The sequence below is a fragment of the Ceratotherium simum genome, chromosome 28 (assembly GCF_057802395.1).
Source record: "Ceratotherium simum simum isolate JZ-2026a chromosome 28, ASM5780239v1, whole genome shotgun sequence".
NCBI lineage: Eukaryota > Metazoa > Chordata > Mammalia > Perissodactyla > Rhinocerotidae > Ceratotherium > Ceratotherium simum.
The window spans coordinates 15,525,441-15,548,255 of NC_141927.1; the positions used below are offsets into that span (position 1 = coordinate 15,525,441).

Here is a 22,815-nt window from a genome sequence, read left to right on the forward strand (position 1 = left end):
TCTTCCTCACACACACACACACACACACACACACACACACAAATTAATGGGTTCATATGTTGGTGTAAGTGTGCCCAAGTTAAGTAATATATAGGAGAAAAGTGTTGTTCTTAATGGTCAGAGTGGCTAAATAGTTATTTGAACCTGTGATTTGGGGAGTAGAGGTTTTTCAAACACACATGGCAAATGTAAAGAACTTTCCAGAACTGAGGTCAAAGCTATAGATAAGGTAACCAAGTATTGATGAAACCAGGACACTTTTGGAAACTGAAAGGCAGTGTTAGAACTGTTCTGGGCAAAATAGGACTTATGGTGACCCTAGTTCTAGACTTCAATAGTGGTTCACAGCCCACATAACTCAAGGTGAAATGACATGAAAGTAAGGCATTTTCTCCTTGTCCTGGCTTCTAAGTAGAAGTATTGTTTTTTTTATATAAAATACAGGTTGTCAAGGGCCTGGGAATGCCAGAATGAGTTGGTCTTAGTTGTAAGGCTTTTCCAGTCAAGGTGACAGTGTTTGGAGACGGTTCTGAGTGGATTCAGGGCCAGCCCTGTAGGTGCTTAATGACTTCACTATGGGCTTTTAATCTCCTGCCCAAGTGTTATCTTACCTGCCCAGACAAGCCCTTCACCATTACAGGCGAGTGTGGGAAAATTACCACCACCGCCGGAGAAACCAGGGAAGGGAAGAAAAGTCTGAAGGTGGAAATGAATTGCATTAGTATTTATTTTAATGCCGTCTGGAAACATACAACTTTAAATCTCTGTGCTGCTTAAGGAGAGCCCGGCGCCCTTCCATGGAGGGAAAAAGGAAAAAGAGGATTGAAAAATATACAGAACATGGCTATCTTGAATGTTGGTGTTAGCTATCAGGAAACCTGAAATGCTGAATATTATAAAATGTTGACAGCAGTTTCACTTAACATGCGGTAACTCTGGACTAGAACGACATCTTTGGCACCAAAGGAAATCGAGAGAATAAAAACAGCAGTCGTCAGGATTTGAAGTTAAGTCACAGATTATTACCATCTGTGCGTTGTACAGACCCCTTGCAAAACCAGAAAGCCAGGACCCACACTGGAGAGTAAGTATATTGAACTCCGAGATATGTTGTTAGATGGAAGGAACTCAGAAATTGGTCTGAATGTTTAAATACAATACTTCATAAAACCGGACAGTTTTTTTTCTCTGGCGACAGTGGCACTCATAGTTCATTTATCTAAAATCTGGAACATCAGGAGGAGTTATTGGTATGTCTCACGTGGGAGATAACCATTGCTGTAAACTTTTACTACACCAGGCCTTCATACTTTCCTGATGTCTCTGTAAATGTAGAATTATTTGTGAATTGCTCTCCAATTTCAGATTGTTCTTATACAGTGTGTTTTTGTGTTCTTCCCAGAAACTTATGGAAAGGTCATCATGAAACACATTTAAGTGTTTGGAATAATGAATTGGTTCATCACTGTTGTAGATCACTTAACTTGGACTTTTCTATTAATTATGCAAAAGAAGGTACTTTAGGATGAGCCAGTATTAAATATCTTTAGATTAATTTTTTTGCCCTGTGTTTGACTGACATTATAATTTGAGCCAACAGCTAGATTCCCTACAGTTGAGATCTATTTAGAGACTAAACATAAAACACAAAAGTTTTAGGTCGTGTGTGGGTGCACGCATGTGCTTCGATCAGGCCTTTATTTGTTCAGACATCTTAGATCTAAACTTATAAACTGTAGCCCTTGAAAAACTGGGTTCACGGGGGGACTGGGGGTGGGGTGGGAAGCAGGGAGATGAACTTATTCTTTTTTATAGAAAGCGAATGTATATTTTAAAATAATAAGCAGTGAATAAGAGAGGCTCATTTATCTGAAAATGTTTACATAAAAAGAGTTAAATCCTATATAAATGGGACCATTAGGTAAATTATTTGACATCTTGTTGAGAAATAGAAACTTTCTTATAAACAGGTTTGATATAGAGTGCTGAAAATAAAATTTATTGGGATCATTTTAACTTGAAAATAGCAATTAATGACAGATTGCAGAAGTCAGCCAATTAATTGTCACTTAGTGCTTTTTCTGTCTAACGCATATGGAAGATTGTTTATCAACAGGGAGTATTTTTTTTAATGTGCATATGAATTTAGTATAATACTTGGCAATTCTTGGCTAGTTTGGCAACGTTAAAATCTTAGATCTTTGATACTTAGACTGGTCTGCTGCATATGAAATGTTCCATGGATAGAGTTGTTCTTTCCTTGCAAGCCCTGAAATCTTAATGTTTAGCAAGAAACTCTTCACCCCAGTTTTTTCTTTGGTAACCTAAAATTGGCAGAACAATCAAACACGGAGCAAGCGCTTGGCCAAATTAAAATGAGGGAGGGTGGAAATAACAGAGCTAATGTCCACACCTGTTGAACACTAGGTTAGCAAGTGAGTTGAATCACACACTTGAGTTTGTGTTTAATTCGGAAAACTACTCATCCCAACTGTTCTCTTTGCAATTGAAGCGTATATTCGAGTCTCTCCTCCTGCAGGTTGCTCTGTCGTGTTAGTACAGCCCATTCCTTTTCTTCATTTAATGAGGCGGATTCTTAGTTCACGGACTAGTCTTGGGGGAGTAATTTAGCATGTGTGAAAGGGGCCATGAGACTTTCTGGACTCTTGGGTCCTATTTGATAAATTATTGCTTCAGTATATTAAATGGACCCCAGTGTCCTAAAAAAGTTTGTATAATTTCCACATGTTCACTTTTTCTTGCTGGAAAGTGTAATGTTTGGCCAGAGTAGCTTGGAAACCCAAGCTCATTATTGAAGAAAAGCTAATGGCTGTATGTTTAGCATACACTTTAAAAATATCTCAGTGTGGGAAAATCGTTGGTAAAGTTTATTATGAATATGTTTGTAATATACTTTTTTATGGGTATGTAAGCATCTTAAAGCTTAAGAAGAAAAGTGCCAAATAGGCATAGTTGATTTTTCCTATTGCAAAATACATGTGAACCAGCCAGCAACAAGGTTTTCTTCAGCAGAATGTGTGGTTGGAATTATGTGTTGAGGAATGTTAATGATTTGTCTGGAAGTGTGCGAATGGAGGGCACATGCGGGCCCCTCACCTCCATTTTCGAAGTGACACGTGGCATTTTAGCTGCCTAGTGGTCCCAGCTTGGTAGGAATCTTGAGTTCATTGCACAGATTCTAGGAATGCTCTGGTCTCAGCTGCTCTGGTGTGGGTTAGGAGCAGGGCAAGCTCAGCTGAAGCCAGCAGCTCCCTTGGCAGGTCTGTCCTGAGTCAGCTTCCAGTCTAGAGGTTCATTCCTGGCCTGGCTGGGGGCTCCCTGAGAGGTTTCTCTGGAGTCTTGCTGCAGGCATATGCCTCTCACAGAAACGCCTTAAGTGTGCACCCTGGGATCTGGAGACAGTCTCCATTCGACTGAAGGACAGCCCAGGGATCTGTCTGCAGGTGCCTTCACTAAAGCAGCCACTGCTCTCACCACCCGTCCCCAGCGGACTCGCAGCTAATGGTAGGTTGGTGCACATGAACGTCGCCTTGCAATTAGCTGGCATGGATTCTTGGGGATGATAACTCCCTTGCCCAAGTATAAAGGGATATTTCACTGTTAGAGAAGAAAGGAAGAGAGATGTCAAGGTGTTACTTTAAAAATAGTCTTTTTTGCAGTAGTGTCTGTTTAAAAGGTATTGCCTATATGTTCATGTCTGGAGTTGTATTCTCGTTGGCACTTATCCTACGGGATTTAAACAGTCAATGACCAAATCTCCTGGAGAATTTACTGTGGAAAGTCCCGGAGTTTTGGTGTATGCCATCTAAAGGAGGAGAGAGGGCATGGCAAGCAGCCGTGGATGATAGGAGTGTGTAGTTAGAGCTAAATGGTGTGGTGTAGGCTGCGAGGGCTGCAGGGTTTAGAGGACAAGGAGATCAAACGAGCCTTCCTCTTCCTTCTCAAGGGTAATCCTGCCTCCCACAAGGTTATCCCATCCAAGCCGACTCCTTCCGCCGCATCCTCGACTCTGCCTCCTGCGTGCTGCCCTGTGCCGTCTCCCTCTCTGATTTTGAAGAAGTCCTGCCGAGACTCAGCTTTTCCTCGTCCGTGTTATTTTACCTCTTCACCCTACAACTTAGAAGACTCTTCTGCTTTCATTCATTTTACTTTCTTCCTGAAATTATTCTGCCCCGAAGCATCAGTCTCCTTGTAATTGATGGACTTGTTCCCAGTCCGGTCTCCTCCACGGTCTCGGCCACAGTGCTCATTGTTGGCTTCCTTTTCTGTTTTGCAACCCTCCCCGCCTTGCTTTCTGGAAAGCTGCATTGTCCTTGTTTTGCATCTATCTTGCTTCTATTTTCTTGGCAGCACTGCTCCCTCTCACGCTCCTGTGAGTATTTCCCAAGTTTCAGTCCTGCCTAGTTCCTTTATCTTGCTCTCAGATGTTTCATCCACTCTCCCTGCTTCAGCTGTCACATTAGAGCATTCAGTAATCCACTTGTCACACATTTATTGAGTACCTACTATGCACCAGAGATCAATCTAGGCATTGAGGGTGGAATGACAGGACAGATGGGTCCCTGCCTCCTTGAGTCTTTGGTCTGGTGAGGAAGAGAGACGAGGAGAAAGGTCACCTCAGCACAGCCTGGAAGTCGCCCCACTGGGAGGAATATGGCTCCTGTGGAAACCCATGGAGGGGCACCTATTCTGACCTGGGGTGGGGGAGTGACTCAAATCTACAGCCACCTGGAGCCCTCTCTCTTGAACTTCAGTCTCTCTTGGATGACCTGTCACCACTTCAAACAGACCACGTCTAAGAGGAAATTATCTTTTCCTCAAGCTAACTGCCCTCCATCTTGCCCCATTTCTGGCAGTGTAACCAACCTTTCCCCCACTTCCTTAGGCTGAAATCTGGGAGTCACACTAGATTTCTGATTTCCCTTAAATTCCCCACCCAGTCAGCCACTCGCTTCTGTCAGCTCTTCCTCTGTAATTGCTCTCAACTCTATTTCCTACTTTCTATTCTTATTGCCCCTGCCCGCGGCCAAGTCCTCACCACCTCCTTCCCACACTATTTGATATAAATCAGCTATTGACTTATTCAGAGATTTAAAAACATTACCCAAGTGGTTCATATTCATGGCAGGAAAAATTAGAAAATACAGATAAACAAAGTGAAAGAAAGAAAGAAGGGAAAAATCACATATTGCACCACTCAGATAGCATCCCTATTAATGCTCTGATACTTATCCTTCTAAACTTTTCTCTATGGTATCTACATGTCTAAATACTTTCTTATACAAAAATGTGAAAAATATCTTACAGATTGTGATTCTGTTACCTATAATGTTTTGTAGCCACTTTTTTGTACTTAACCTGTATGATTCCTTTTCCACATCTATAAATATAATTATTTGTAATAATTTTTCATGGCTGCACAGTAATTTGAAATAATTTGTACTTTAATCTCTGTGTCATTTCAGTGTATGGATACACCACTGCTAGGTAATCTTCTTAAAACTTTTTTCATTCTTGCTATTTTTCTGTGGGAAACACATCAGAGGCTTCCTATTGCCTACACACACACACACACACACACACACACACACACATACACACACACACACACACTCTCCTCTTCATATAGGAAGGTTTTTCTGACTTTCTTAGTCTTTATTATTCCTTCTCTCATCAGGAATAAGATATTTAGACCACAGTTTGGTGCTTATCATACATGAGAGCCTTATTTTGTACATCTTTCAGGAAGGCGGGGCTCTGGGGATGATGGCGGGCCAGTTCTTGGCATGTCCACAGTGCTGCGCTCAGCGTCTTGCTCTCTCTCTGGCCATTCTCTTTCTCTCCATTGTCCTCTGGGTGTCCTGAGGCTGCAGATGTGACCAAGGCACCTCTGGGCTCTGGCTCCTGCCGCAGTGAGGGCGGGAGACAGCTGTGTAGACAGACAGATACAATATGGCAGGACTACAGTGCTGTGGGAGCAAAGGGCTCTGATGGGGTGACATCAGAGCTAGTCTTGAAGTGTGACAGGCACTTACAGAGTTAAGTTGGTGGTGATCAAGGAGGACAGAGGTGGCCAGGACGCGCAGGGCGTGGGAGGTGGAGGCGCTGGGTGAAGCCAGGCCCGGGAGTCCGCAAAGTGGGGCGCCATGGGCAGCCCTTGGAAGGAAGGCGGGGGGCCAGATTGTGGGTGTTGGTGTGGCTGTGGCGAGAAAAAGATGGCAGGTCCAGGGATGAAGCCCTGTCCAGTGAATTCTCAGTCCCCCAGCAGACAGTTGTGATTAGGCAAATTAAATAGTGAAGCCCGGAAAGCCAGCATGGTCCTTGCTCCCCGGGAGCTCATCATGGAAACCAGGATAAATTTCTACGTTTTTATGATTTTGATATTACAAGTCAGATCCTGAAGTCCAGATGTTACTGTGCATTCCAAATTGTTTTATTGAACTGACTGGATTGTTTTGTTCCTAGTATACAGGAAGATTAGAAAGCTTTCTTGATATCTAGGACTTTATTTTTATTGTCACAATATTCCTTCTATTAGGATTAGTTCATGTCAATTGTGTTCACTGATATAAAGGCAGATTATAATATTTGTGTGTTTACATGTTTGTCAACATATTAAAGCTAGGCAAAAATCTAACTATACTTCTCTAGGGAAGAGGCAAAAAACCTTTTTGCTGTTCAAAGGTAATACAAAATTCTGCAAGTAAACATCTACGTCCCTTTAAAATCACATCCCTTTTTGCTGATGTTTATACCTGTTTTGTATTTAGTTCGCTGTGCATTAAGTCAAAGAAAATAACTTGCTCCAGTTTTTGAATGAGGAGACAAGGAATTAATTCAAGCTTCACAAATAGAATCACCGTGTTTTATTTTTATTTATTTTTTTTGTGAGGAAGACCAGCTCTGAGCTAACATCCGATGCCAATCCGCCTCTTTTTGCTGAGGAAGATCAGCCCTGGGCTAACATCCGTGCCCATCTTCCTCTACTTTGTGTGGGACGCCGCCACAGCATGGCTTGACAAGCGACGCGTCGGTGCGCACCCGGGATCCGAACCTGTGAACCCCGGGCCACTGCACCTGCAGCGGAGCATGCACACTTAACCGCTATGCCACCGGGCCGGCCCAGACAGTGTTTTAAACTGTGAGGACATTCTGCTTGGTCCATCCTCCTCATTTTGCTGAAAAGGAAACCGAAGCCCTCGAAGGTGCAGCAATTTGCAGAAAGTGTTGCAGCTAATTAGCAGCTCAGCCAAAATCCGAATCCAGGACTTCTGGCTTCCTGTCTTGTGACCTTTCCACCACTTTATGCTGCCGCCTTCCTAGTTAAAAAACAAAGAAAAGAAAAAGGAAAAAAAAGTTGGAGAATCGAGCTGACACATTGCTTTAATTCTCCTCCCTCTTTATAGAGTGTGAAAAATCCTGATGTACTTTAAAAGAAACATTTAAAAATGTATCTGGACTTGTGAAGAAGATAGGAATATTTGTGATATGCTAATTAGAAAGCATCTCATTATGCAAGAATCGGGGAACTTGGCAGAGGGAGATGCTATTCAGAGTAACTTAAGAAAGACTTCAAAGGTAGGACGAAAGAGTGCTCTTTTTATTTATTTGATAATGTGTGGCTGCCATCAAATTTCTGATGGGGTCTGACACCTTTATAATAAACCCCATAGAAACTGGGGGAATCTGTCAGACACATGGAAGGAAAAGCAAACAATTTCATTTCCATCTGCGTTTCCTCGGGTGTAAGTCGAGGCCTTTCTTGCAGTACTGGCCTGCCAGACTTCTTCCTGTAGAAACTTGTCAGTGCCACCTTTAGTCGTTCACAAAGGGATTATATTTTGGCAGCCATGCTAATCACTCCAAGGTGACCCTCTATTTGGAGAAACAAATCCTTTTTAGTTAATGTTATGGTACACTAATCCAGCGATTCAAGTAGTTATTTGGGAAAAAAAATCAAAGTGTATTTTCTCCCCATAATTGCTTATTTCTCCAGATCTCTCGTAACTAGAAGTGCTGTTTCTTCAAAAGAAGTTCTAAGTGGCCTGGGGAGAAACACCAGAACTTGGTCAGATTTCAAATTCAGGAGCAGACATGAGCCCCCAGATCAGAGAAGAAGCTGCCCCCACCCCTGGGGAGCCCAAAGATCCCCCAAGTGAGAGTGGACCCGTCACCTCGGCAGGTCGTCTCCCCTGCTGCTCTGGGGCAGTCAGTGCCCTTTCTGCCCACTGTCTGCGTTTGGACCAGACTAGACCACTTCTGGTGTGTTTGATGCACAGATCAAGTTCGTCGGGCTGTGGCATTCACAGGTACCTGAGAAGGTGTGGAGTAAGGGAGCATTCAGCCACTCTTAGCCTGTGACAGCCTCTAGATAGAAAAGATCATGGGGGAAGATAAGGACACCCTGAAATACCCATCCTGACTTTATTTATTTATTTATTTTTTGGTAAGTAGGATTAGCCCTGAGCTAACACCTGTTGCCAGTCCTCTTTTTGCTGAGCAAGATTGGCCCTGGGCTAACATCCATGCCCATCTTCCTCTGCTTTATATGTGGGACACCTGCCACAGCATGGCTTGATAAGCAGTGTGTAGGTCCACGCCTGGGATCCGAACCTGCGAACCCTGGGCTGCTGAAGCAGAGCATGTGAACTTAACCACTACGTCACTGGGCTGGCCCCCTATCCTGACTTTAGAAGTGACTTTCAAGCAGGGTTTAGTAGAACATATGTGAATTTTAGAATTGGAACAAACTCTTCTGGGATCCTGGTTTTGCTTACTAGCTCTATGACCATGAACAAGTTACTTGTTCTCTGTGCGCCTTGGTTTCTTCATCTGTAAAGTGGGTTGTAGTGTTTACTTACAGGGTTTTTCTGAGGACTCGATGCAATGACATAAATGAAGTAGCTAGCAGAGTGTAGGGCTCCTTGCGTGTCCTCAAAAATAGGAACAATTATCATTATTCCTGTATTCATAATTATATAAACACCAATACAACAAAAGCCATTTTAGTTTAAATCAAGACCCCAAAGAGGGTGAAATATAAATTTACAGCTCGATGAATTATCACAAAGTGAACCCACCCAGGAAAGCACCATCCAGTAAAAACGAGAACATTAGGGGTATCACAGAAACCTCCTCATCCCTCCACTTCTGCATGACCCCCCTCCCTTCCTGCCAAGTATCCATTTGCCTAAACTTCTATTACTCAGCAGATACGCAGTGAGAGTCCCCTAGATTCCAGGCACTAGACCACTGTGGACAGGTAGCCAGGGTTCTTTTCCTCATGGAGCTTACATTCCAGAGGGAGGAGCCAGACAACAAAAATGTACATGAATAAATCCATAAGATGATTTCAGATAGTGCTAAGTGTTATGAAGAAAATAAGATAGATTGATGGGCTGGAGAATGGCCATCAGAGGGTCCTTCTGAAAGGATGGTCAGGGAAGGCCCTTGTTTTTTTTTTTGGTGAGGAAGATTGGCCCTGCGCTAACTTCTGTGCCAATCTTCCTCCATTTTGTATGTGGGACACCACCACAGCTTGGCTTGATAAGCGGTGTGTGGGTCCGTGCCTGGGATCCAAACCTGTGAACCCTGGGCTGCTGCAGCGGAGTGCAGGAACTTAACCACTACGCCACAGGGCCGGCCCCAGGGAAGGCGCTTCTGCAGAAGTGACCTTTGGGAAGACCTGGGGAGAGGCAGCCTTTGCAGAGGGAGAGGCGTGAGGTCTTGACGTTTTTGAAGAACAGGAAAAAGGCCGGATGCATGAGAAAGCGGTCCTTGAGTAGGCAGGATCCACATCGTTAGTGCCTGATATACTATGGGAGAAAATTGGGTTTTGTTCTCATTGAAGTGGGTTTTATTATCAACTGTAATCAGTGCCATGAGAGGCACAGTGTACTGAGGAAATTCAGAAGAGGCAGAGGTTGCGTCCACTCCTCTTCCTCCTAAGAGTGTCTTGCTGAGCACTGGATAATGCGTTTTCCTTTTATAAAGTGCACTCCCATGTGATCTCCATTGATCCTCACGACCACCCTGTGAATCCACAGGAGAGTATGGTTATTTCCTGTTAGAGGTGAGGTGATTGAATTTGTGAGGGCTTAAGGCTTGTCGCAGAACTCTTTTTATCACACCAAAGAGCCCAGTGATCCTCCCATTTGGATTATTAATGTCATAATGCCTCAGAATCTTCCTAAGAAACAAATTAACTCCTACAGGGAACAGGTAGTCTTGTGTCTTCCAGAAGGTTATTTGTGGAACATCAGTCACATACAGTACTCATGAAAGAAGGGGTCCCGGGTTGAGTGAATGGACGTGGTGCACGGTGCCACCTCCCTCTAGAGAGTCCCAGTGTAGAATGTTGTAAAGGCTCTGAGAAGTTCTGCGGTAAAGAAGTATATTAACCTTGCCATTTCCCACACCTGGCCGTAGAACAGCGTCCATTGACATCTCAAGGAATGCAAGTTCTGGAAATGCCATTTGGAAAATACCAGCCCAGAGAATTGCTATTTAGTGTTTACGAAATGGTCTCTTGAAAGAGTTCAATTATTTTCTGAGCCTGAAACTCCTCTCTCTGTGAAAGGATTAGAAACCACATTTGTAAAGAACTTCCATATGCTTAGCATGAAGAACGCAGATCAGTGGAGATTCCAAGTGTTGAAAATCATAAATCCACTCCTGTTTTGAACACTAAGTTAATTACTTTGCCCTTTGAACTCACAGCATTTCCATTAGTCTTGTGCTTATACTTCCGGATTCTACGATGTCGAAGCAGGAACCAGTCTTATCTCGTTTAAAAAATAAATGTTCTAAACCATGCATGGCTTTGATTTTGGATTATTATCTACAAGGATACATATTTACATAGAAAAGAGTCCATTTATAGATCATTTGCAACCTTCCCTACCTGTTTCCATACGGACTCCTCTTCTTTAATTTTTTTCTGCTCTTATCTAGGGATTTACACAACCCTCTCTGAACTTGCAGGAAATGTTTTTGAGAGATGTTCACAGAAACCCCACTGAACTCTGGCAAAGTTTGTGGAAAAGTGCCTGATTCAGTTCTAACTTCAACTTTTATAATTCCTCACAGATTTTCACATCTCTTCACACCTTTGATTCTCTCCGTGTCCCAGCTCCAGCTCCATCTGTGTTGTCTTCATTCTGTTAACTCTGTGGTCTACACTTTGTGAAAATGTGAATGTTACTTTATTTTAGTACTCTGCATTGCCTGGAGTTCAGCATCTCTTAAATTAGGTTCTCAAAACAAAATTTTTGAAATAGGAGGAAACAGAGGTAAATGGGGCTCTTCCCTGCAGGACTTCTCAGTGACTTTAATATTCTGAAATGCATTGTTAATCTCCAGAAGAGAGAGAATAATATTTTCCAAACTTATTTAACTCCTGAACCTCTGCCTCAACCCCTTTAATAGCAACTTGTAGGAATTTTATTCTGCAAATCCCACTTTGGAACATGCTATTGTAGAATCAAACCCAAACCTCTCAACCTGTATTTTCCTTAACCACTCCTCCAGTGTTACCCCTTTGATGATCTGTCTCAGCAAAACTAATTGTTTTATAATCCTCCTGAAAAACTTTGCATTTCCCCACTTTTAGTCTCTTCTCATGATAATCCATGGTCTCTTCTCCATGGATCTACTGATCTCTCCTTGTGAGTCTGGAATACTTTATTTTCTTTTCTTCTGCACCTATATCAGAGGTCACAGTTCTTCAAATCCCAGCTCCTCTGGGAAGACTTTCTTGACCACCACAATCCACAAAGAATCTCTCTTAGAGCTGTTATCGTCTATACCACACCTTTAGCCAGTATTATGAATGTTTACTGCCTTGTGGTTTATCCCATATACCCTCTCTCTGCTTCTGGAGGCTAAAACCTCACTGTGTATATGTGTGTGTTTGTGTGTGTGTGTGTGTGTGTGTGTGTGTCTTTAATCTCTAGTTGAGCTTTGCACGCAGTGGAAACTCCACTGAATGAAAAGGACAGTTCATAGTTTGTTTTGAAGCCCGAGTATTCATTCTCTCTCTTCCCGGATACTAGGATGGGGTGAGGTAGGATTGTGGGTTTACCTATCTCTTGGTCCATGAGGTGGACAGAGGCTATAGAAAAGGAATGAACACTTGCGGTAGCAATTGCAACAAACATATTAAGCACCTCGAGGGTGCCAGGCTCTGTGAATAAAAAGCACTGTTGTTTTCCCTAAATGAGCTTGCAGTCTGTTGGAAGAGATATATACAATTTAGTAAAAGGCCATGCTCCTGGTACCAAAACCATTATGGGAATACAGAATGGAGGATAGTTAATGTAGCATGAGGAGGGCCACAGGAAGGCAGACACAAGGAATTTAAGGGATAGGAAGAAAAAGATTCACCAAAGCTCCTTTGAATTTGTCTCATTTTTTCTTGGTCAGATCATCATTAAAATTATATAAAAATGTCACAGTCTCTCAGAGCAGTGGCCCATCAACCATGATCCTGCCTTACGCTGCGACTGGCTGTTATCTGTTCTTTGTCATCCGGAGAAAAGTTTTCCTTTAATACCTCCAAGTACGTTCCCCATCCGGGCTCTTTTCCCGTATGGTTAATTCTTGGCTTGTGTGATTACTCTTAGTCTGTTGATATTCACTGAGCCCCTTTGCTGTGTCTGGTTCTGTGCTGGCCTCAGGAGATACAGAGTGAATAGCTTCTCCTCAAGGATATCTCTCTGTCCCGTGGAAGGAAACAGACAGAAGCAATTTATCATAAAGTGCCCCGTGTCAGACTAGAGCACGCACAGAGTGCTATCAGAAGGGGTGCAGAAGAAGGAGAAGCAGATTGCTTGAGAGAGTCAGAACTCCTTCAGCTTTCTCCTCATACAGTTTGAAGTTTGTATGATAGGGAATCAAATTAATATGCTGTGTCAGCTGATGCCTTTCAGACGTTGGCATGTATCTGAGGTTTGGGATTTGGGCACCTGCTCAGCAAGTCTGTGTTTACCCTAAATGCCTCTCTTCAGCGTTATCACCCTGACTGCAGCCTCTCAGTGGCCTCTGAGGTGAAACGTTAGGAAAACATTTGGACATCAGGCCAATAAATCACTGAAACAATTTTGCTAATAAAGTGTAGTGACGTTTTTAGAGTAGACACTAAAATCCCAGATAGCTGTGGACAATCATTTCTTCAAGTCCTTCTCGTACCAACCTAGGGGTTGGATACCAGAGGACCTATCTGTATCTTCGTAGGTTGTCTGGGTATGCTGATGAGGCGGCAGAAGCTACTCCAAAGACAAATGTCATCGTGGATGAATGACATCAGAAATGTCGGCGCTGAGACCATGCTTTGGAAGGTTGTTCAGGTGCATGTGAAAAACCTAGGAAAATAAGGAACTGATGATTAACCTAGAGGACGGCATATTACAGCAGCACTGTAATCCCGATTGCTGAGAAGGATTCAGATGCTCGATTTTTCTCTCGAGTGCAACAATACTAGTCTTTTACTCCAATTCAGAACCTTATGGAATGTAGCAAACCCTCAAATGAGTGGAAATAAGGTGGCTGACTTAACTGAATTTTCTGGTTTATTAAGAGTAAACCCTTTTGTTGAAACTAAACCCTTGAATTTAGAAAAAGAGTAAACCCTTTTATTAAAAGTAAACCTATTTTTTTTTTTAAATTTGCTGCTATTGTTCATGAAAGTATGTCTTTAAACAATACAGTGAATACCCTTGAATCTTTTTTGGTTTATTTGGTGTTTGGAGGATTTGCCCAGGTTCATTTGACTTTGGTATCGATTCTCCTGGTAAGACATGAGAATGTAGCTCTTGGAAATTTAGATTATTTTCTATAACTCGAAACAACTAAACATACACCGATTATGTATTTATTTGCTATGTGAAAGTTCTGGTTAGTGAAATTAAAGTTTACCCGTACAGTATGATGTAGGCTGTTTTTAGCATGCATGTCAAACACAGGAAAACACACTCTGCTATGTTACAACACAGTTTTGCCACCAAAAAGGAAAGAAAATAGACAATAAAGAAAATAGAAGCCACCACTTAATACTGTCAGAGTCATTAAATGGGGCTGGAAACTACCATTGAAAGCTCTTCAGAGTTCACGTCTGTTATCAGTGGTGCAGATAGATCGATGGGTAGAAACAGATGTTCTTAAGGGATTTCCAAGTTCTTTTTTTACTGCAGCCATAGGAATCCCATGAAAGGTTAAAAACGATCATGTGTCACCTTTTCAACTTGCTAAGTTATATTTTCATCATTGGAGGTAATTTGTATTACTGTATCTATATACCACATGATTCCACAATTTGAAAATAGAACATGTTTTCATTCCTTAGATGAAGTCAATAAGGGCAAAATTTGGCATAACTGTCAGCATACTTAGAATAGTCATCTATCGCACGATTCATTTGTTAACTCAGTATTTACCTTTATTAATTTTGGCTTCACTAATTTTAAATTTTCTGATGATCTGGATAAAAGTTAGACTAGGGTTACTTTTGCAGGATTTGTGAAAAGCCTTATTAGATGATATAATTGTATAAATAGAAACAATCAGTGACTTAAGACAGCTGCTTGAGACCGTGCCTTGGAAGTTCCCCTATACTTGAAAACATTGATAAGCTATTTAAGAATCATTCCCCTCAGTCTAAAGGAATCCAGGAGATGGTTGGCTTTTCCTTGCTTCTTTTTCGTGATGTATTAATTCCTGGCTTTATTGTGGCAGGACCAATGACTGAGCTTCTGGTTAACAGAGGACTCCTTTAAATAGGCAGTCCATGATGTGACACGTGGATCTTTCCCAAAATTTGCTTATGAGTTGATTTGGAGCAGCTCAGAACCCATATTTCCAAAGAAAATAATTATTTAAAATAGTGAATAAGTTTTTAGACTAACCTACCAATGCCTATTTCATTCCTCATGCAGCTGTGACATTATAGTACTAATTTTTCTGAACTATAATGCTGTGATATAGTCTACTAGAACTAGACAGAGTACTGGGGCCATAGTGTGATTAGAAGGCTTTGGTGGGCTGGCTCACCAAAGTAGTATATTAATACTCTTACACTATTAGTAGTTATTTCACCTGCGTTAGGGATTATACTGGCTTTTTGTATTCAGGACTGAGATGTGAATTACCATCTATAATATTGATTCCTGGGACAATGCATTCTACAATGGATTGTGGTTTATAAATTTTTTAAGTCACAGAACACCTGTGTACATATTTGAATTATGAGTATGAGAGTACACTCTGTTTAATAATAGCAATCTTTAGATTTAAAACTCTTTCTTTGGATGGTTCGCACAGCATTTCCATCATTACAAGGTCTTTCAACATCATAATTATGAATTTCATTTATTTCCCTGAGCAGGGTAGTAAGAGTTTCAGTTATTATTATATTGAAGGGGGAAGTGCTGGTTAATAGAACCTGGTTTGTAGATAGCACTTTATTCTTTTTTTTTTTGAGGAAGATCAGCTCTGAGCTAACATCCATGCCAATCCTCCTCTTTTTTTGCTGAGGAAGACTGGTCCTGAGCTAACATCCGTGCGGATCTTCCTCCACTTTATGTGGGACGCCGCCACAGCATGGCCTGACAAGCGGTGTGCTGGTGCACTCCTGGGATCTGAACCCGGGCCACCAGCAGTGGAGCACGCGCACTTAACCACTACGCCATGGGGCTGGCCCAGGTAGCACTTCATTCTTAAAAATATAAAAGTGGTCTTTCTAAGAGGATTCTTCATTTCACAGTTTTTATTAATTCCAGCTATACTTCCCCTAGGAAGCTCACATTCATGGAGTTTACTGAATGTAAAAATATTCTTGCTTGAAATCTTTGGATTCCATCCTGAAAGTTAAACTTAAATGTCGAAATCATGCAGATACTGGTTATATATGGCTTACCTAATGGTTGCCTAGAATTATTTATGAGCTTTTTATTTCTTTGATTCCCTTATCTGTTCTAAATAATATGGGACCACAGTGACTGTTATTCTAGCGAGTGCGCACCATTCTTGGCTGGGTTTAAGAGAAGATGTCATCTTTACATGGGAACCACGGTCTTTATACCTCGGAGTCAGATCTGCTGCTCCAGGCATGCCCACGGTGTTTTGGGTTTAGTTTTTATTTTCTTCCTCAAGTGTCTTTCTCCCTTTAACGACTGTGAAATCTTTTCAGGGAATAAGAATCCTTTGCCCTCTTGTTGGCCACCCTTCAGAGGGCATGTCTTTTTTTAGTGCCTCTGATAGGCGTTTCCTATTCTGTTTTCAAATCTTGCTAAACTTGAAAAAGTTTTTGAACCTTCAAAAATGTGTATCCTGATCTACTTTCAGCATTCACGGCAGCGAGTAAAATTACACTAATTGCTTTTAATCTCCCAGTCACTTTAGTTTTGGTATGAGAACACTGTGGTATTCTTGAACAGGCTTTTGTGCCAGAAAAATAATATAAAACCATTGCTCAGAAAAATAGTGCCATTAGGAGCCATCAGCAGCACATAATAATGGCAATTAATGACAATCAGGGGCCAACTTACTGCCTGCCATATCTGACATTTTTTTTAAAGGAGCAAAACATATGAAGTTTATTTTATTATTATTACTTTTTTTACTTTGTGCAAGTATTTTTACATCTGCTTGTGATTATTCTGCCTTGTAACTACCACCTCAGGCCCAGTTCTTTTTACGGGAAAAAAATGAATTCCTTATGTAATAAGTTATCGTTTGGAAAATTTCTCTGACAGACCGTGAGCTCTTCTTATGAAACATTCAATACAAAAAAAAAAAATGTGCAGCTATAATTCACTACAGAAATATGGGTTTGTAATAGAAAGATAGTGGATCTTATATATCCATGTTAGTTACTTTTGTAAGGATAAAAATTTGTACTTCATATATTAATATAATAATGTAATATGAAGTGTTGCAGGGTTTAAAAAAAAAACCCTAGTATACGGATAAACTATATCTTGTATCAAGGGGAGGCATTTGGACTTTGTTCAAGATGACTTATTTATTAAAAATATCTTCAGTTCAGGGTTATACTGAAGCATACGCTCTGAAGGAAAAGTTATGGTCAGATTCCAGAATATGTATAAATATTGTATGTACTTTAAAAAAACACAAGTGCATTTAAACCATTTAAATATAAGGGAGAAATACAAAGGCTATGTGCCAGAGATTTGAAATAGCATATTGAACATTGATAACTAAAGGGGCTTCTTGCAGATTGTGAAGTGGTGGTTTTTAAAATTAGAAGCTGGCTATGTTGTAACCTGAGAAGCATATGATAGAGCTGTTGCTAGGCTGAGGGTTCTGCTATTGCCAAAAGCTGAGTAAACAAACAAGATAAACCCACATAAATTGATGTCTCTGGTCTTCATAACTCATTGACCATCTGCTCATTTTTTTTTTTTAATCCCCTGTGTTCTCGCCCTACAATGTCTATGTATCTGACACTTTGGAATTCAGATCTGCCATAATGAGATTAGTCAGTCATCTTTGTGGTTCTGCTGTTTGCTTTTCAGTGAAAGTTTGAAGAACCATGAAAACCCTAGAATCAACCATAAGATGTAAAAATTTCAGAAAGTCACGTTCTGAGACTTGCGTATAAGCTGTGAATGTTACTTCTCAGATTGGTAAAGTGTTACTTATTTTTCAGAAGCTGTCTCTTTATTTTTAATATAAAGGGAGTCTTAAGCCTTTTCTCTACGTGTTATAACCTGTTGGCATGTTTAAATTGGTCTATAAGCATTTTTGTATGTGCATATATAAAAATTTTGCAGAATTGGTTTATTTCTTTGCGTGTTCTATTCTAGATTTCTAGGACGGTGTTGAAGACTGCCTTGACAACTATTAAGGATGACTAGTGCTTAGTAAGGTGCATGACATGCAACCTTTCTTCTGAAATGCTGTGACTTGGGGATTGTTTTCATAGATACTGTGGGCATAATACTGCCATCCTTTACTGTCTCGCAGGTATGTTGAAAGGGTAAGTGAGACAATGTATGTGAACAAGCTTTGAGTCCTTTGGAAGAGAGCTATTTAAATCAGGCATAAATTAGTTTCATCACCATTATTATTTGTGCTTCTCCTAAAAATTGCCCAGGGAAGCTCCTTAGTAATGCAGCGCTGTAGTCTTATAAGCATGAAACTGCCAGGGCTGCCCTACAGGTAAATGCCTTCATTTTCCCAGGATTGTACTCCAGTGCTCTGCAGTTCACATTGGACCGTGTGGATAAACTCGGTTCTCCAGACTTGCTGTCCCCTCCACCCAAAGTCCAGGCGCGTGTGTGTTGTTGCACAGGAGCCCGCCCATCCTCCCACATGGGCTGGATATCTGAGACGGTTTCGCTTGTGGCTCCTATTCAGTCAATGGTGAGTGGACAATCATTCCGTCTTTCTTAGAGAAGGGGTGTTCTGACTTAGACACTGGTACACTGGTACGCCCAGTGGTTGTACCAATATCCTAACAGATGGCAATAAACAGATTGCAGAGATTTGGGGGAAAAAACATGGCATGGGTGCATTCCACCCACATTGAACTGGAGCAACCACTCCAGTTGGGATATTTTCTTATCAGTGACATTGTGGGGAAGTCTTCATCCCCTGGTAAAAGTGACCCTTTCGTAAGTCATTTTTCTTTAGGTGTTCCTGAATGTCCTACTATTCTCTTCAACCCCAGCCCTCCCTGTAGTCATAACTGAATAAAAAAGTCTTTTTGTATTTTCTGTCTCTTAGAGAAGAGGAGAGCCATGTGGCCAGAGCTTCGATTTACAGAATTCTCTTTAGGCAGCTGCAATCTCAGGTTGACTCCTGGAAAGCTCAGAGAGTCTCTAGAGGACTGAAGATTATTAATGAGCTTTTATCACATTTTTTGAGTGTTTTAACATGTACTTATTCTTTTAAGCAATTGTACAGAACTCTTTCTAATAGCATTTTTTCTTGATTTGTAAAACTGTGCACATGTATATGCAGAGACGATACATGTATCTTCTGGTTTTACAGTATAATTAAATTTGCATGTTGTTTGATATCTTTGATTTCTGTGCACACTCAAGAAGAGAGTCACAGACATTTCCAGAGCTCCCATTCCTCAGACCTTGAGCGGCTGTCTGCTGCCTCTTTCACTGGCCGATATTCTGTCCCAAGCAGAAAACCTCATCATTAGGGGCTTGAGGCGATGTTCATTGTGGAGCAACTGGTTTGCTATTCTTTTAGTTCTTACTCTGTTAAAAACACTGAGGTTCCTCCCTTCTTTGTCTTTCTTTTCTCCACTTCCCGCAGGCTTTAATTTTGGATAGGTAGTGGTGAGTAGCACCGCCAGGGTTTAGGAAGATGGGGCAAAAGGAAGAGGCATTGTGGTTCTGTTGTCTCCTCCTCATCGCTAGCATTCCCTGAGGCTGAATTGCTTTTCTAGGGAGTCTCTGCATTTGCCTCAGGCCAGGTCTCCTTTTGGAGAGAAGAGCTGAGGGGGATTGCATACCACGGGGGCTGTGCTTCTGGAGAGTTATCCCTCATATCCCTGGGAGCCTGCGGTTCTGGGAAGCAGGGCTTCCAGCCTCCACATCTGTTGGCTGTTCTCTTGCATTTCACGCAGCAGTGATTGGTGCCTCATTTACAAAGCCCTCTGAGGAACTTTAGTGACAAGATGTGTTTTGTCAAAAGAGGGATGAAGAGGAGGGTTGACTTCAAACCTGGCTCTTGAGAGGGATGGGGTCTTGCTTAGTTGAGTTTTACATCAATACTTTAGATAGTGTTGACCCAGACACTGCAAGTCAGCTAGAATTTCTACAGGAACATTTTGCCGATGCTTACCTCGAACCCCAAGCACTCCCCAAGAGGTACAACTCTCCTGTTGACCTGAGTTCTGTTTCTTGGGGACACCTGAATCTTGTCCCTGACACACACACACACACACTTCTTTGACAGAGACTGTGTCTAAAATTTGAACATTAAGGGGAGACTCCAAGCAGTCCAAGTCATTACCCCCAACTTGGCCAGGCCCCAAGCTCTTGGCAGCCTCCCAAATGTGTCCACAAAGGCTGTGGGTGTTGGCTTTCCAGCGAGTGTGCGGCAGGTCTGGGGAGTCTGAGTTTTGTTTCCTTTAGGGGAGATGCCAGCTTTGGCTCAGCAACCTACCTGGTTGACGCTGACCTGTAAGTGGGTGACGAATAGGCTTCTTGGTGTTCCTTATTTACAGTATTAATAACCAGAGATGGAGCTCCACCAGAGAGGAGATTTTTAAAAATGAAAGTAGTTAGTCATGTTAAGATGGGATGAGGAGGAGAGACTGCCAACTCGAAGTGATTTGAGAGGTGCCACAAGGCCCTACCTGCACAGAGGCTACCCCCTCAGGCCGCCTGCCCAGCTGTTAGTAATTCTCAGCCTCCAGTAGGGGACCTGGGTTCCCCTCTTCTCTCTGCTGACCAGCTGTGGCCTGAGCCAAGTGGCTTAATGGCTGTGCCCCCCTCTTTCTTGTCTGCAGAGTGAGTGAGGCGGATCAGGGGTTACCAGGTAGGCAATGTAAACGACTTAAGTGGGCCAAGTGGACGTTCTTGTCTATCGTTTCTTAAAACACGTGGCCTCTGAGTACCACTGTGACTTGGGGATTGAGAAGTATATCTCGAGTGTGAGAAAAGTTTACAACAGTGCATGCATCATGATACACAGCCACTGACATTTGGCCTCTGTGTTGGGAAGACCATGGAGCTGTGAGGTCCTGGAGAGCGTGTGGTCCATCCATAGGACCACTACTCAGTTCCACCATTCGATGCCATTCCGGAATAAAAGCCCTCTGCTATGATATCTTAGGATTTTTTTTTTGATGCTATAAATCTGTAAAAATTTCCCAATTTCTAAAAAGACTATGAGGACCAAAAATAAAAAAAACTTATGTGTTAGCTTAGTTTGACGAGTTTTCCACCTTTGGGATAAAAATCTCTAAGTTCTCTTTTAGCTCTAAATTCTATAGGTCTTTGATTCTTGTTACCCCTGAATTAGAACCCTGCTACTCAAAGTCTGGTCTGTGGACCAACACATCAGACTCTCCTGGGAGCTCAAGAGAAGTGACCCCACCCCAGACCTACAGGATCTGCATTTTAGCAAGATCCCAAACATTATAGTTGAGAAGCACTCGACTAGAACATCATTTCAGGACAGGTCCTGCTAAAATGCTTTGCAGAAGGGAAAACGTGAGCACTCCCCAGTGTATTAGCATGAATCCAATCTTTAGATTAATTCACTGACCAAAAGGATGAGTGGGTGAAAATTATGAAGATTAGTTTTGATGAAAGGGGAAAATAAGGCCTATGACTTTGGTTGCGACATTGTTTTACATTGTTGTGGACAGTGGGGTGGAATTTGCGACATTGTTTTGCATTGTTGTGGACAATGGGGTGGGAAACATGGAAGCTATGAAATTCTGATTGAGGATAAAGGTTTTTTTTTTTTTAATTTATTAAGAATTCTAAGCACCTGCCTGATGCCACACTACACTTAGCACTTTCACATAATTTATCTTATGAAGTCCTGACAACAGTATTTTTTTTAATTGCGGTCATGTTGGCTTATAACAATAACAATGTGTAAATTTCAGGTGTACATTATTATATTTCAGTTTCCGTATAGACTGCATTGTGTTCACCACCAATAGTCTAGGGTTTTTTTCTGTTTTTTTCTTGTGGCGTGGTAGATTGGCCCTGAGCTAACACCTGTTGCCAATCTTCCTCTTTTTGTTTGAGGAAGATTGTCACTGAGCTAACATCTGTGGCAGTCTTCCTCTATTTTGTATGTGGGTCACAGTCACAGCATGGCTTGATGAGCAGTGTGTAGGTCTGTGCCTGGGATCTGGACCCAGGAACCCGGGCTGCCGAACTGGAACACTCGAACTTAACCACTACGCCACCAGGCCAGCCCCCCAATAGTCTAGTTTTTATCCGTCACCATACATATGTGCCCCTTTACCCCTTTCACCATCCCCCTACCCCTTTCCCCTCTGGTAATCACCAATCTGTTCTCTTTATCCGTGTTTGTTTGTTTTTCTTCCACATATGACTGACAACAGTATTTTGAGGTAAGAATTATTACTTGAATGTTTTAGATGAGGAAAATGACTTGCAGAAAGCTTAAGAAACCATCCAAGGCCACTTGCTAGCAGGAGAAGAGCTGTGATTTGCACCCAGAAGAGCTGGATCCCTGAAGGGCTGTCCAGTTCAAGTTTCATTTATACAACTTTGCCATAGCCTGGCCTTGCTGGACGCATTTTCAGATTCAGTGATCCTGCCTGCTAAAGGTACCACTTGTAGAATTTCCAGGAATGAGAAAGACTAAAGAGCAGGCCTTATGATGCTGCTTCAAATTGATTCATTTTGTTTTATTTTTTGGGAAAGCCTATTTCTTAGATCTTCAGAGGTGGGTTTGCCCAATAAAAAGTGAGAGCAGCTCCAAAATAAGAAATAATTTGTCACTTCCTAAGGTCCAATTAGTCTGTTTTAACCATTGTTTCCTTCGCTTAATCCAGGAAGTTGGTTCCTGATTTGGATTTTGAATTAGAATTGCAGACAATAGCAAATTAGGAACATACATGCAGTCTTGGTGTTGAAGGAAAACTGAATGAGTGTGAATTTAAAAAGCATCATTGTGCACCTTTTATGAAAAATTTTCTTCTATAACGACGCCTTCAATTTAGTATTTAACATTTCAAAGGATTTTGAAGGCCTCTGCCTTCTCAAAAGTTGCCGAAGATTTTAGCTATTGTCATCATTAGACTTCAAAGCAGAAACCCCGGGC

The 22,815-nt window shown here is 41.8% G+C and overlaps 1 protein-coding gene and 1 long non-coding RNA gene across 3 annotated transcripts in view; both read left to right on the top strand.

Moving 5' to 3' along the window:
* The window catches only part of STOX2 (storkhead box 2), a 216,189-nt gene that overhangs the window by 59,176 nt on the left and 134,198 nt on the right, over positions 1 to 22,815 (top strand). The window lies entirely within an intron of this gene.
* On the top strand, positions 13,091 to 18,773 carry LOC147913328 (uncharacterized). The gene is made up of 3 exons (XR_015548818.1): positions 13,091 to 13,562; positions 17,844 to 18,003; positions 18,221 to 18,773. It is a non-coding gene; the product is annotated as an uncharacterized LOC147913328 (long non-coding RNA).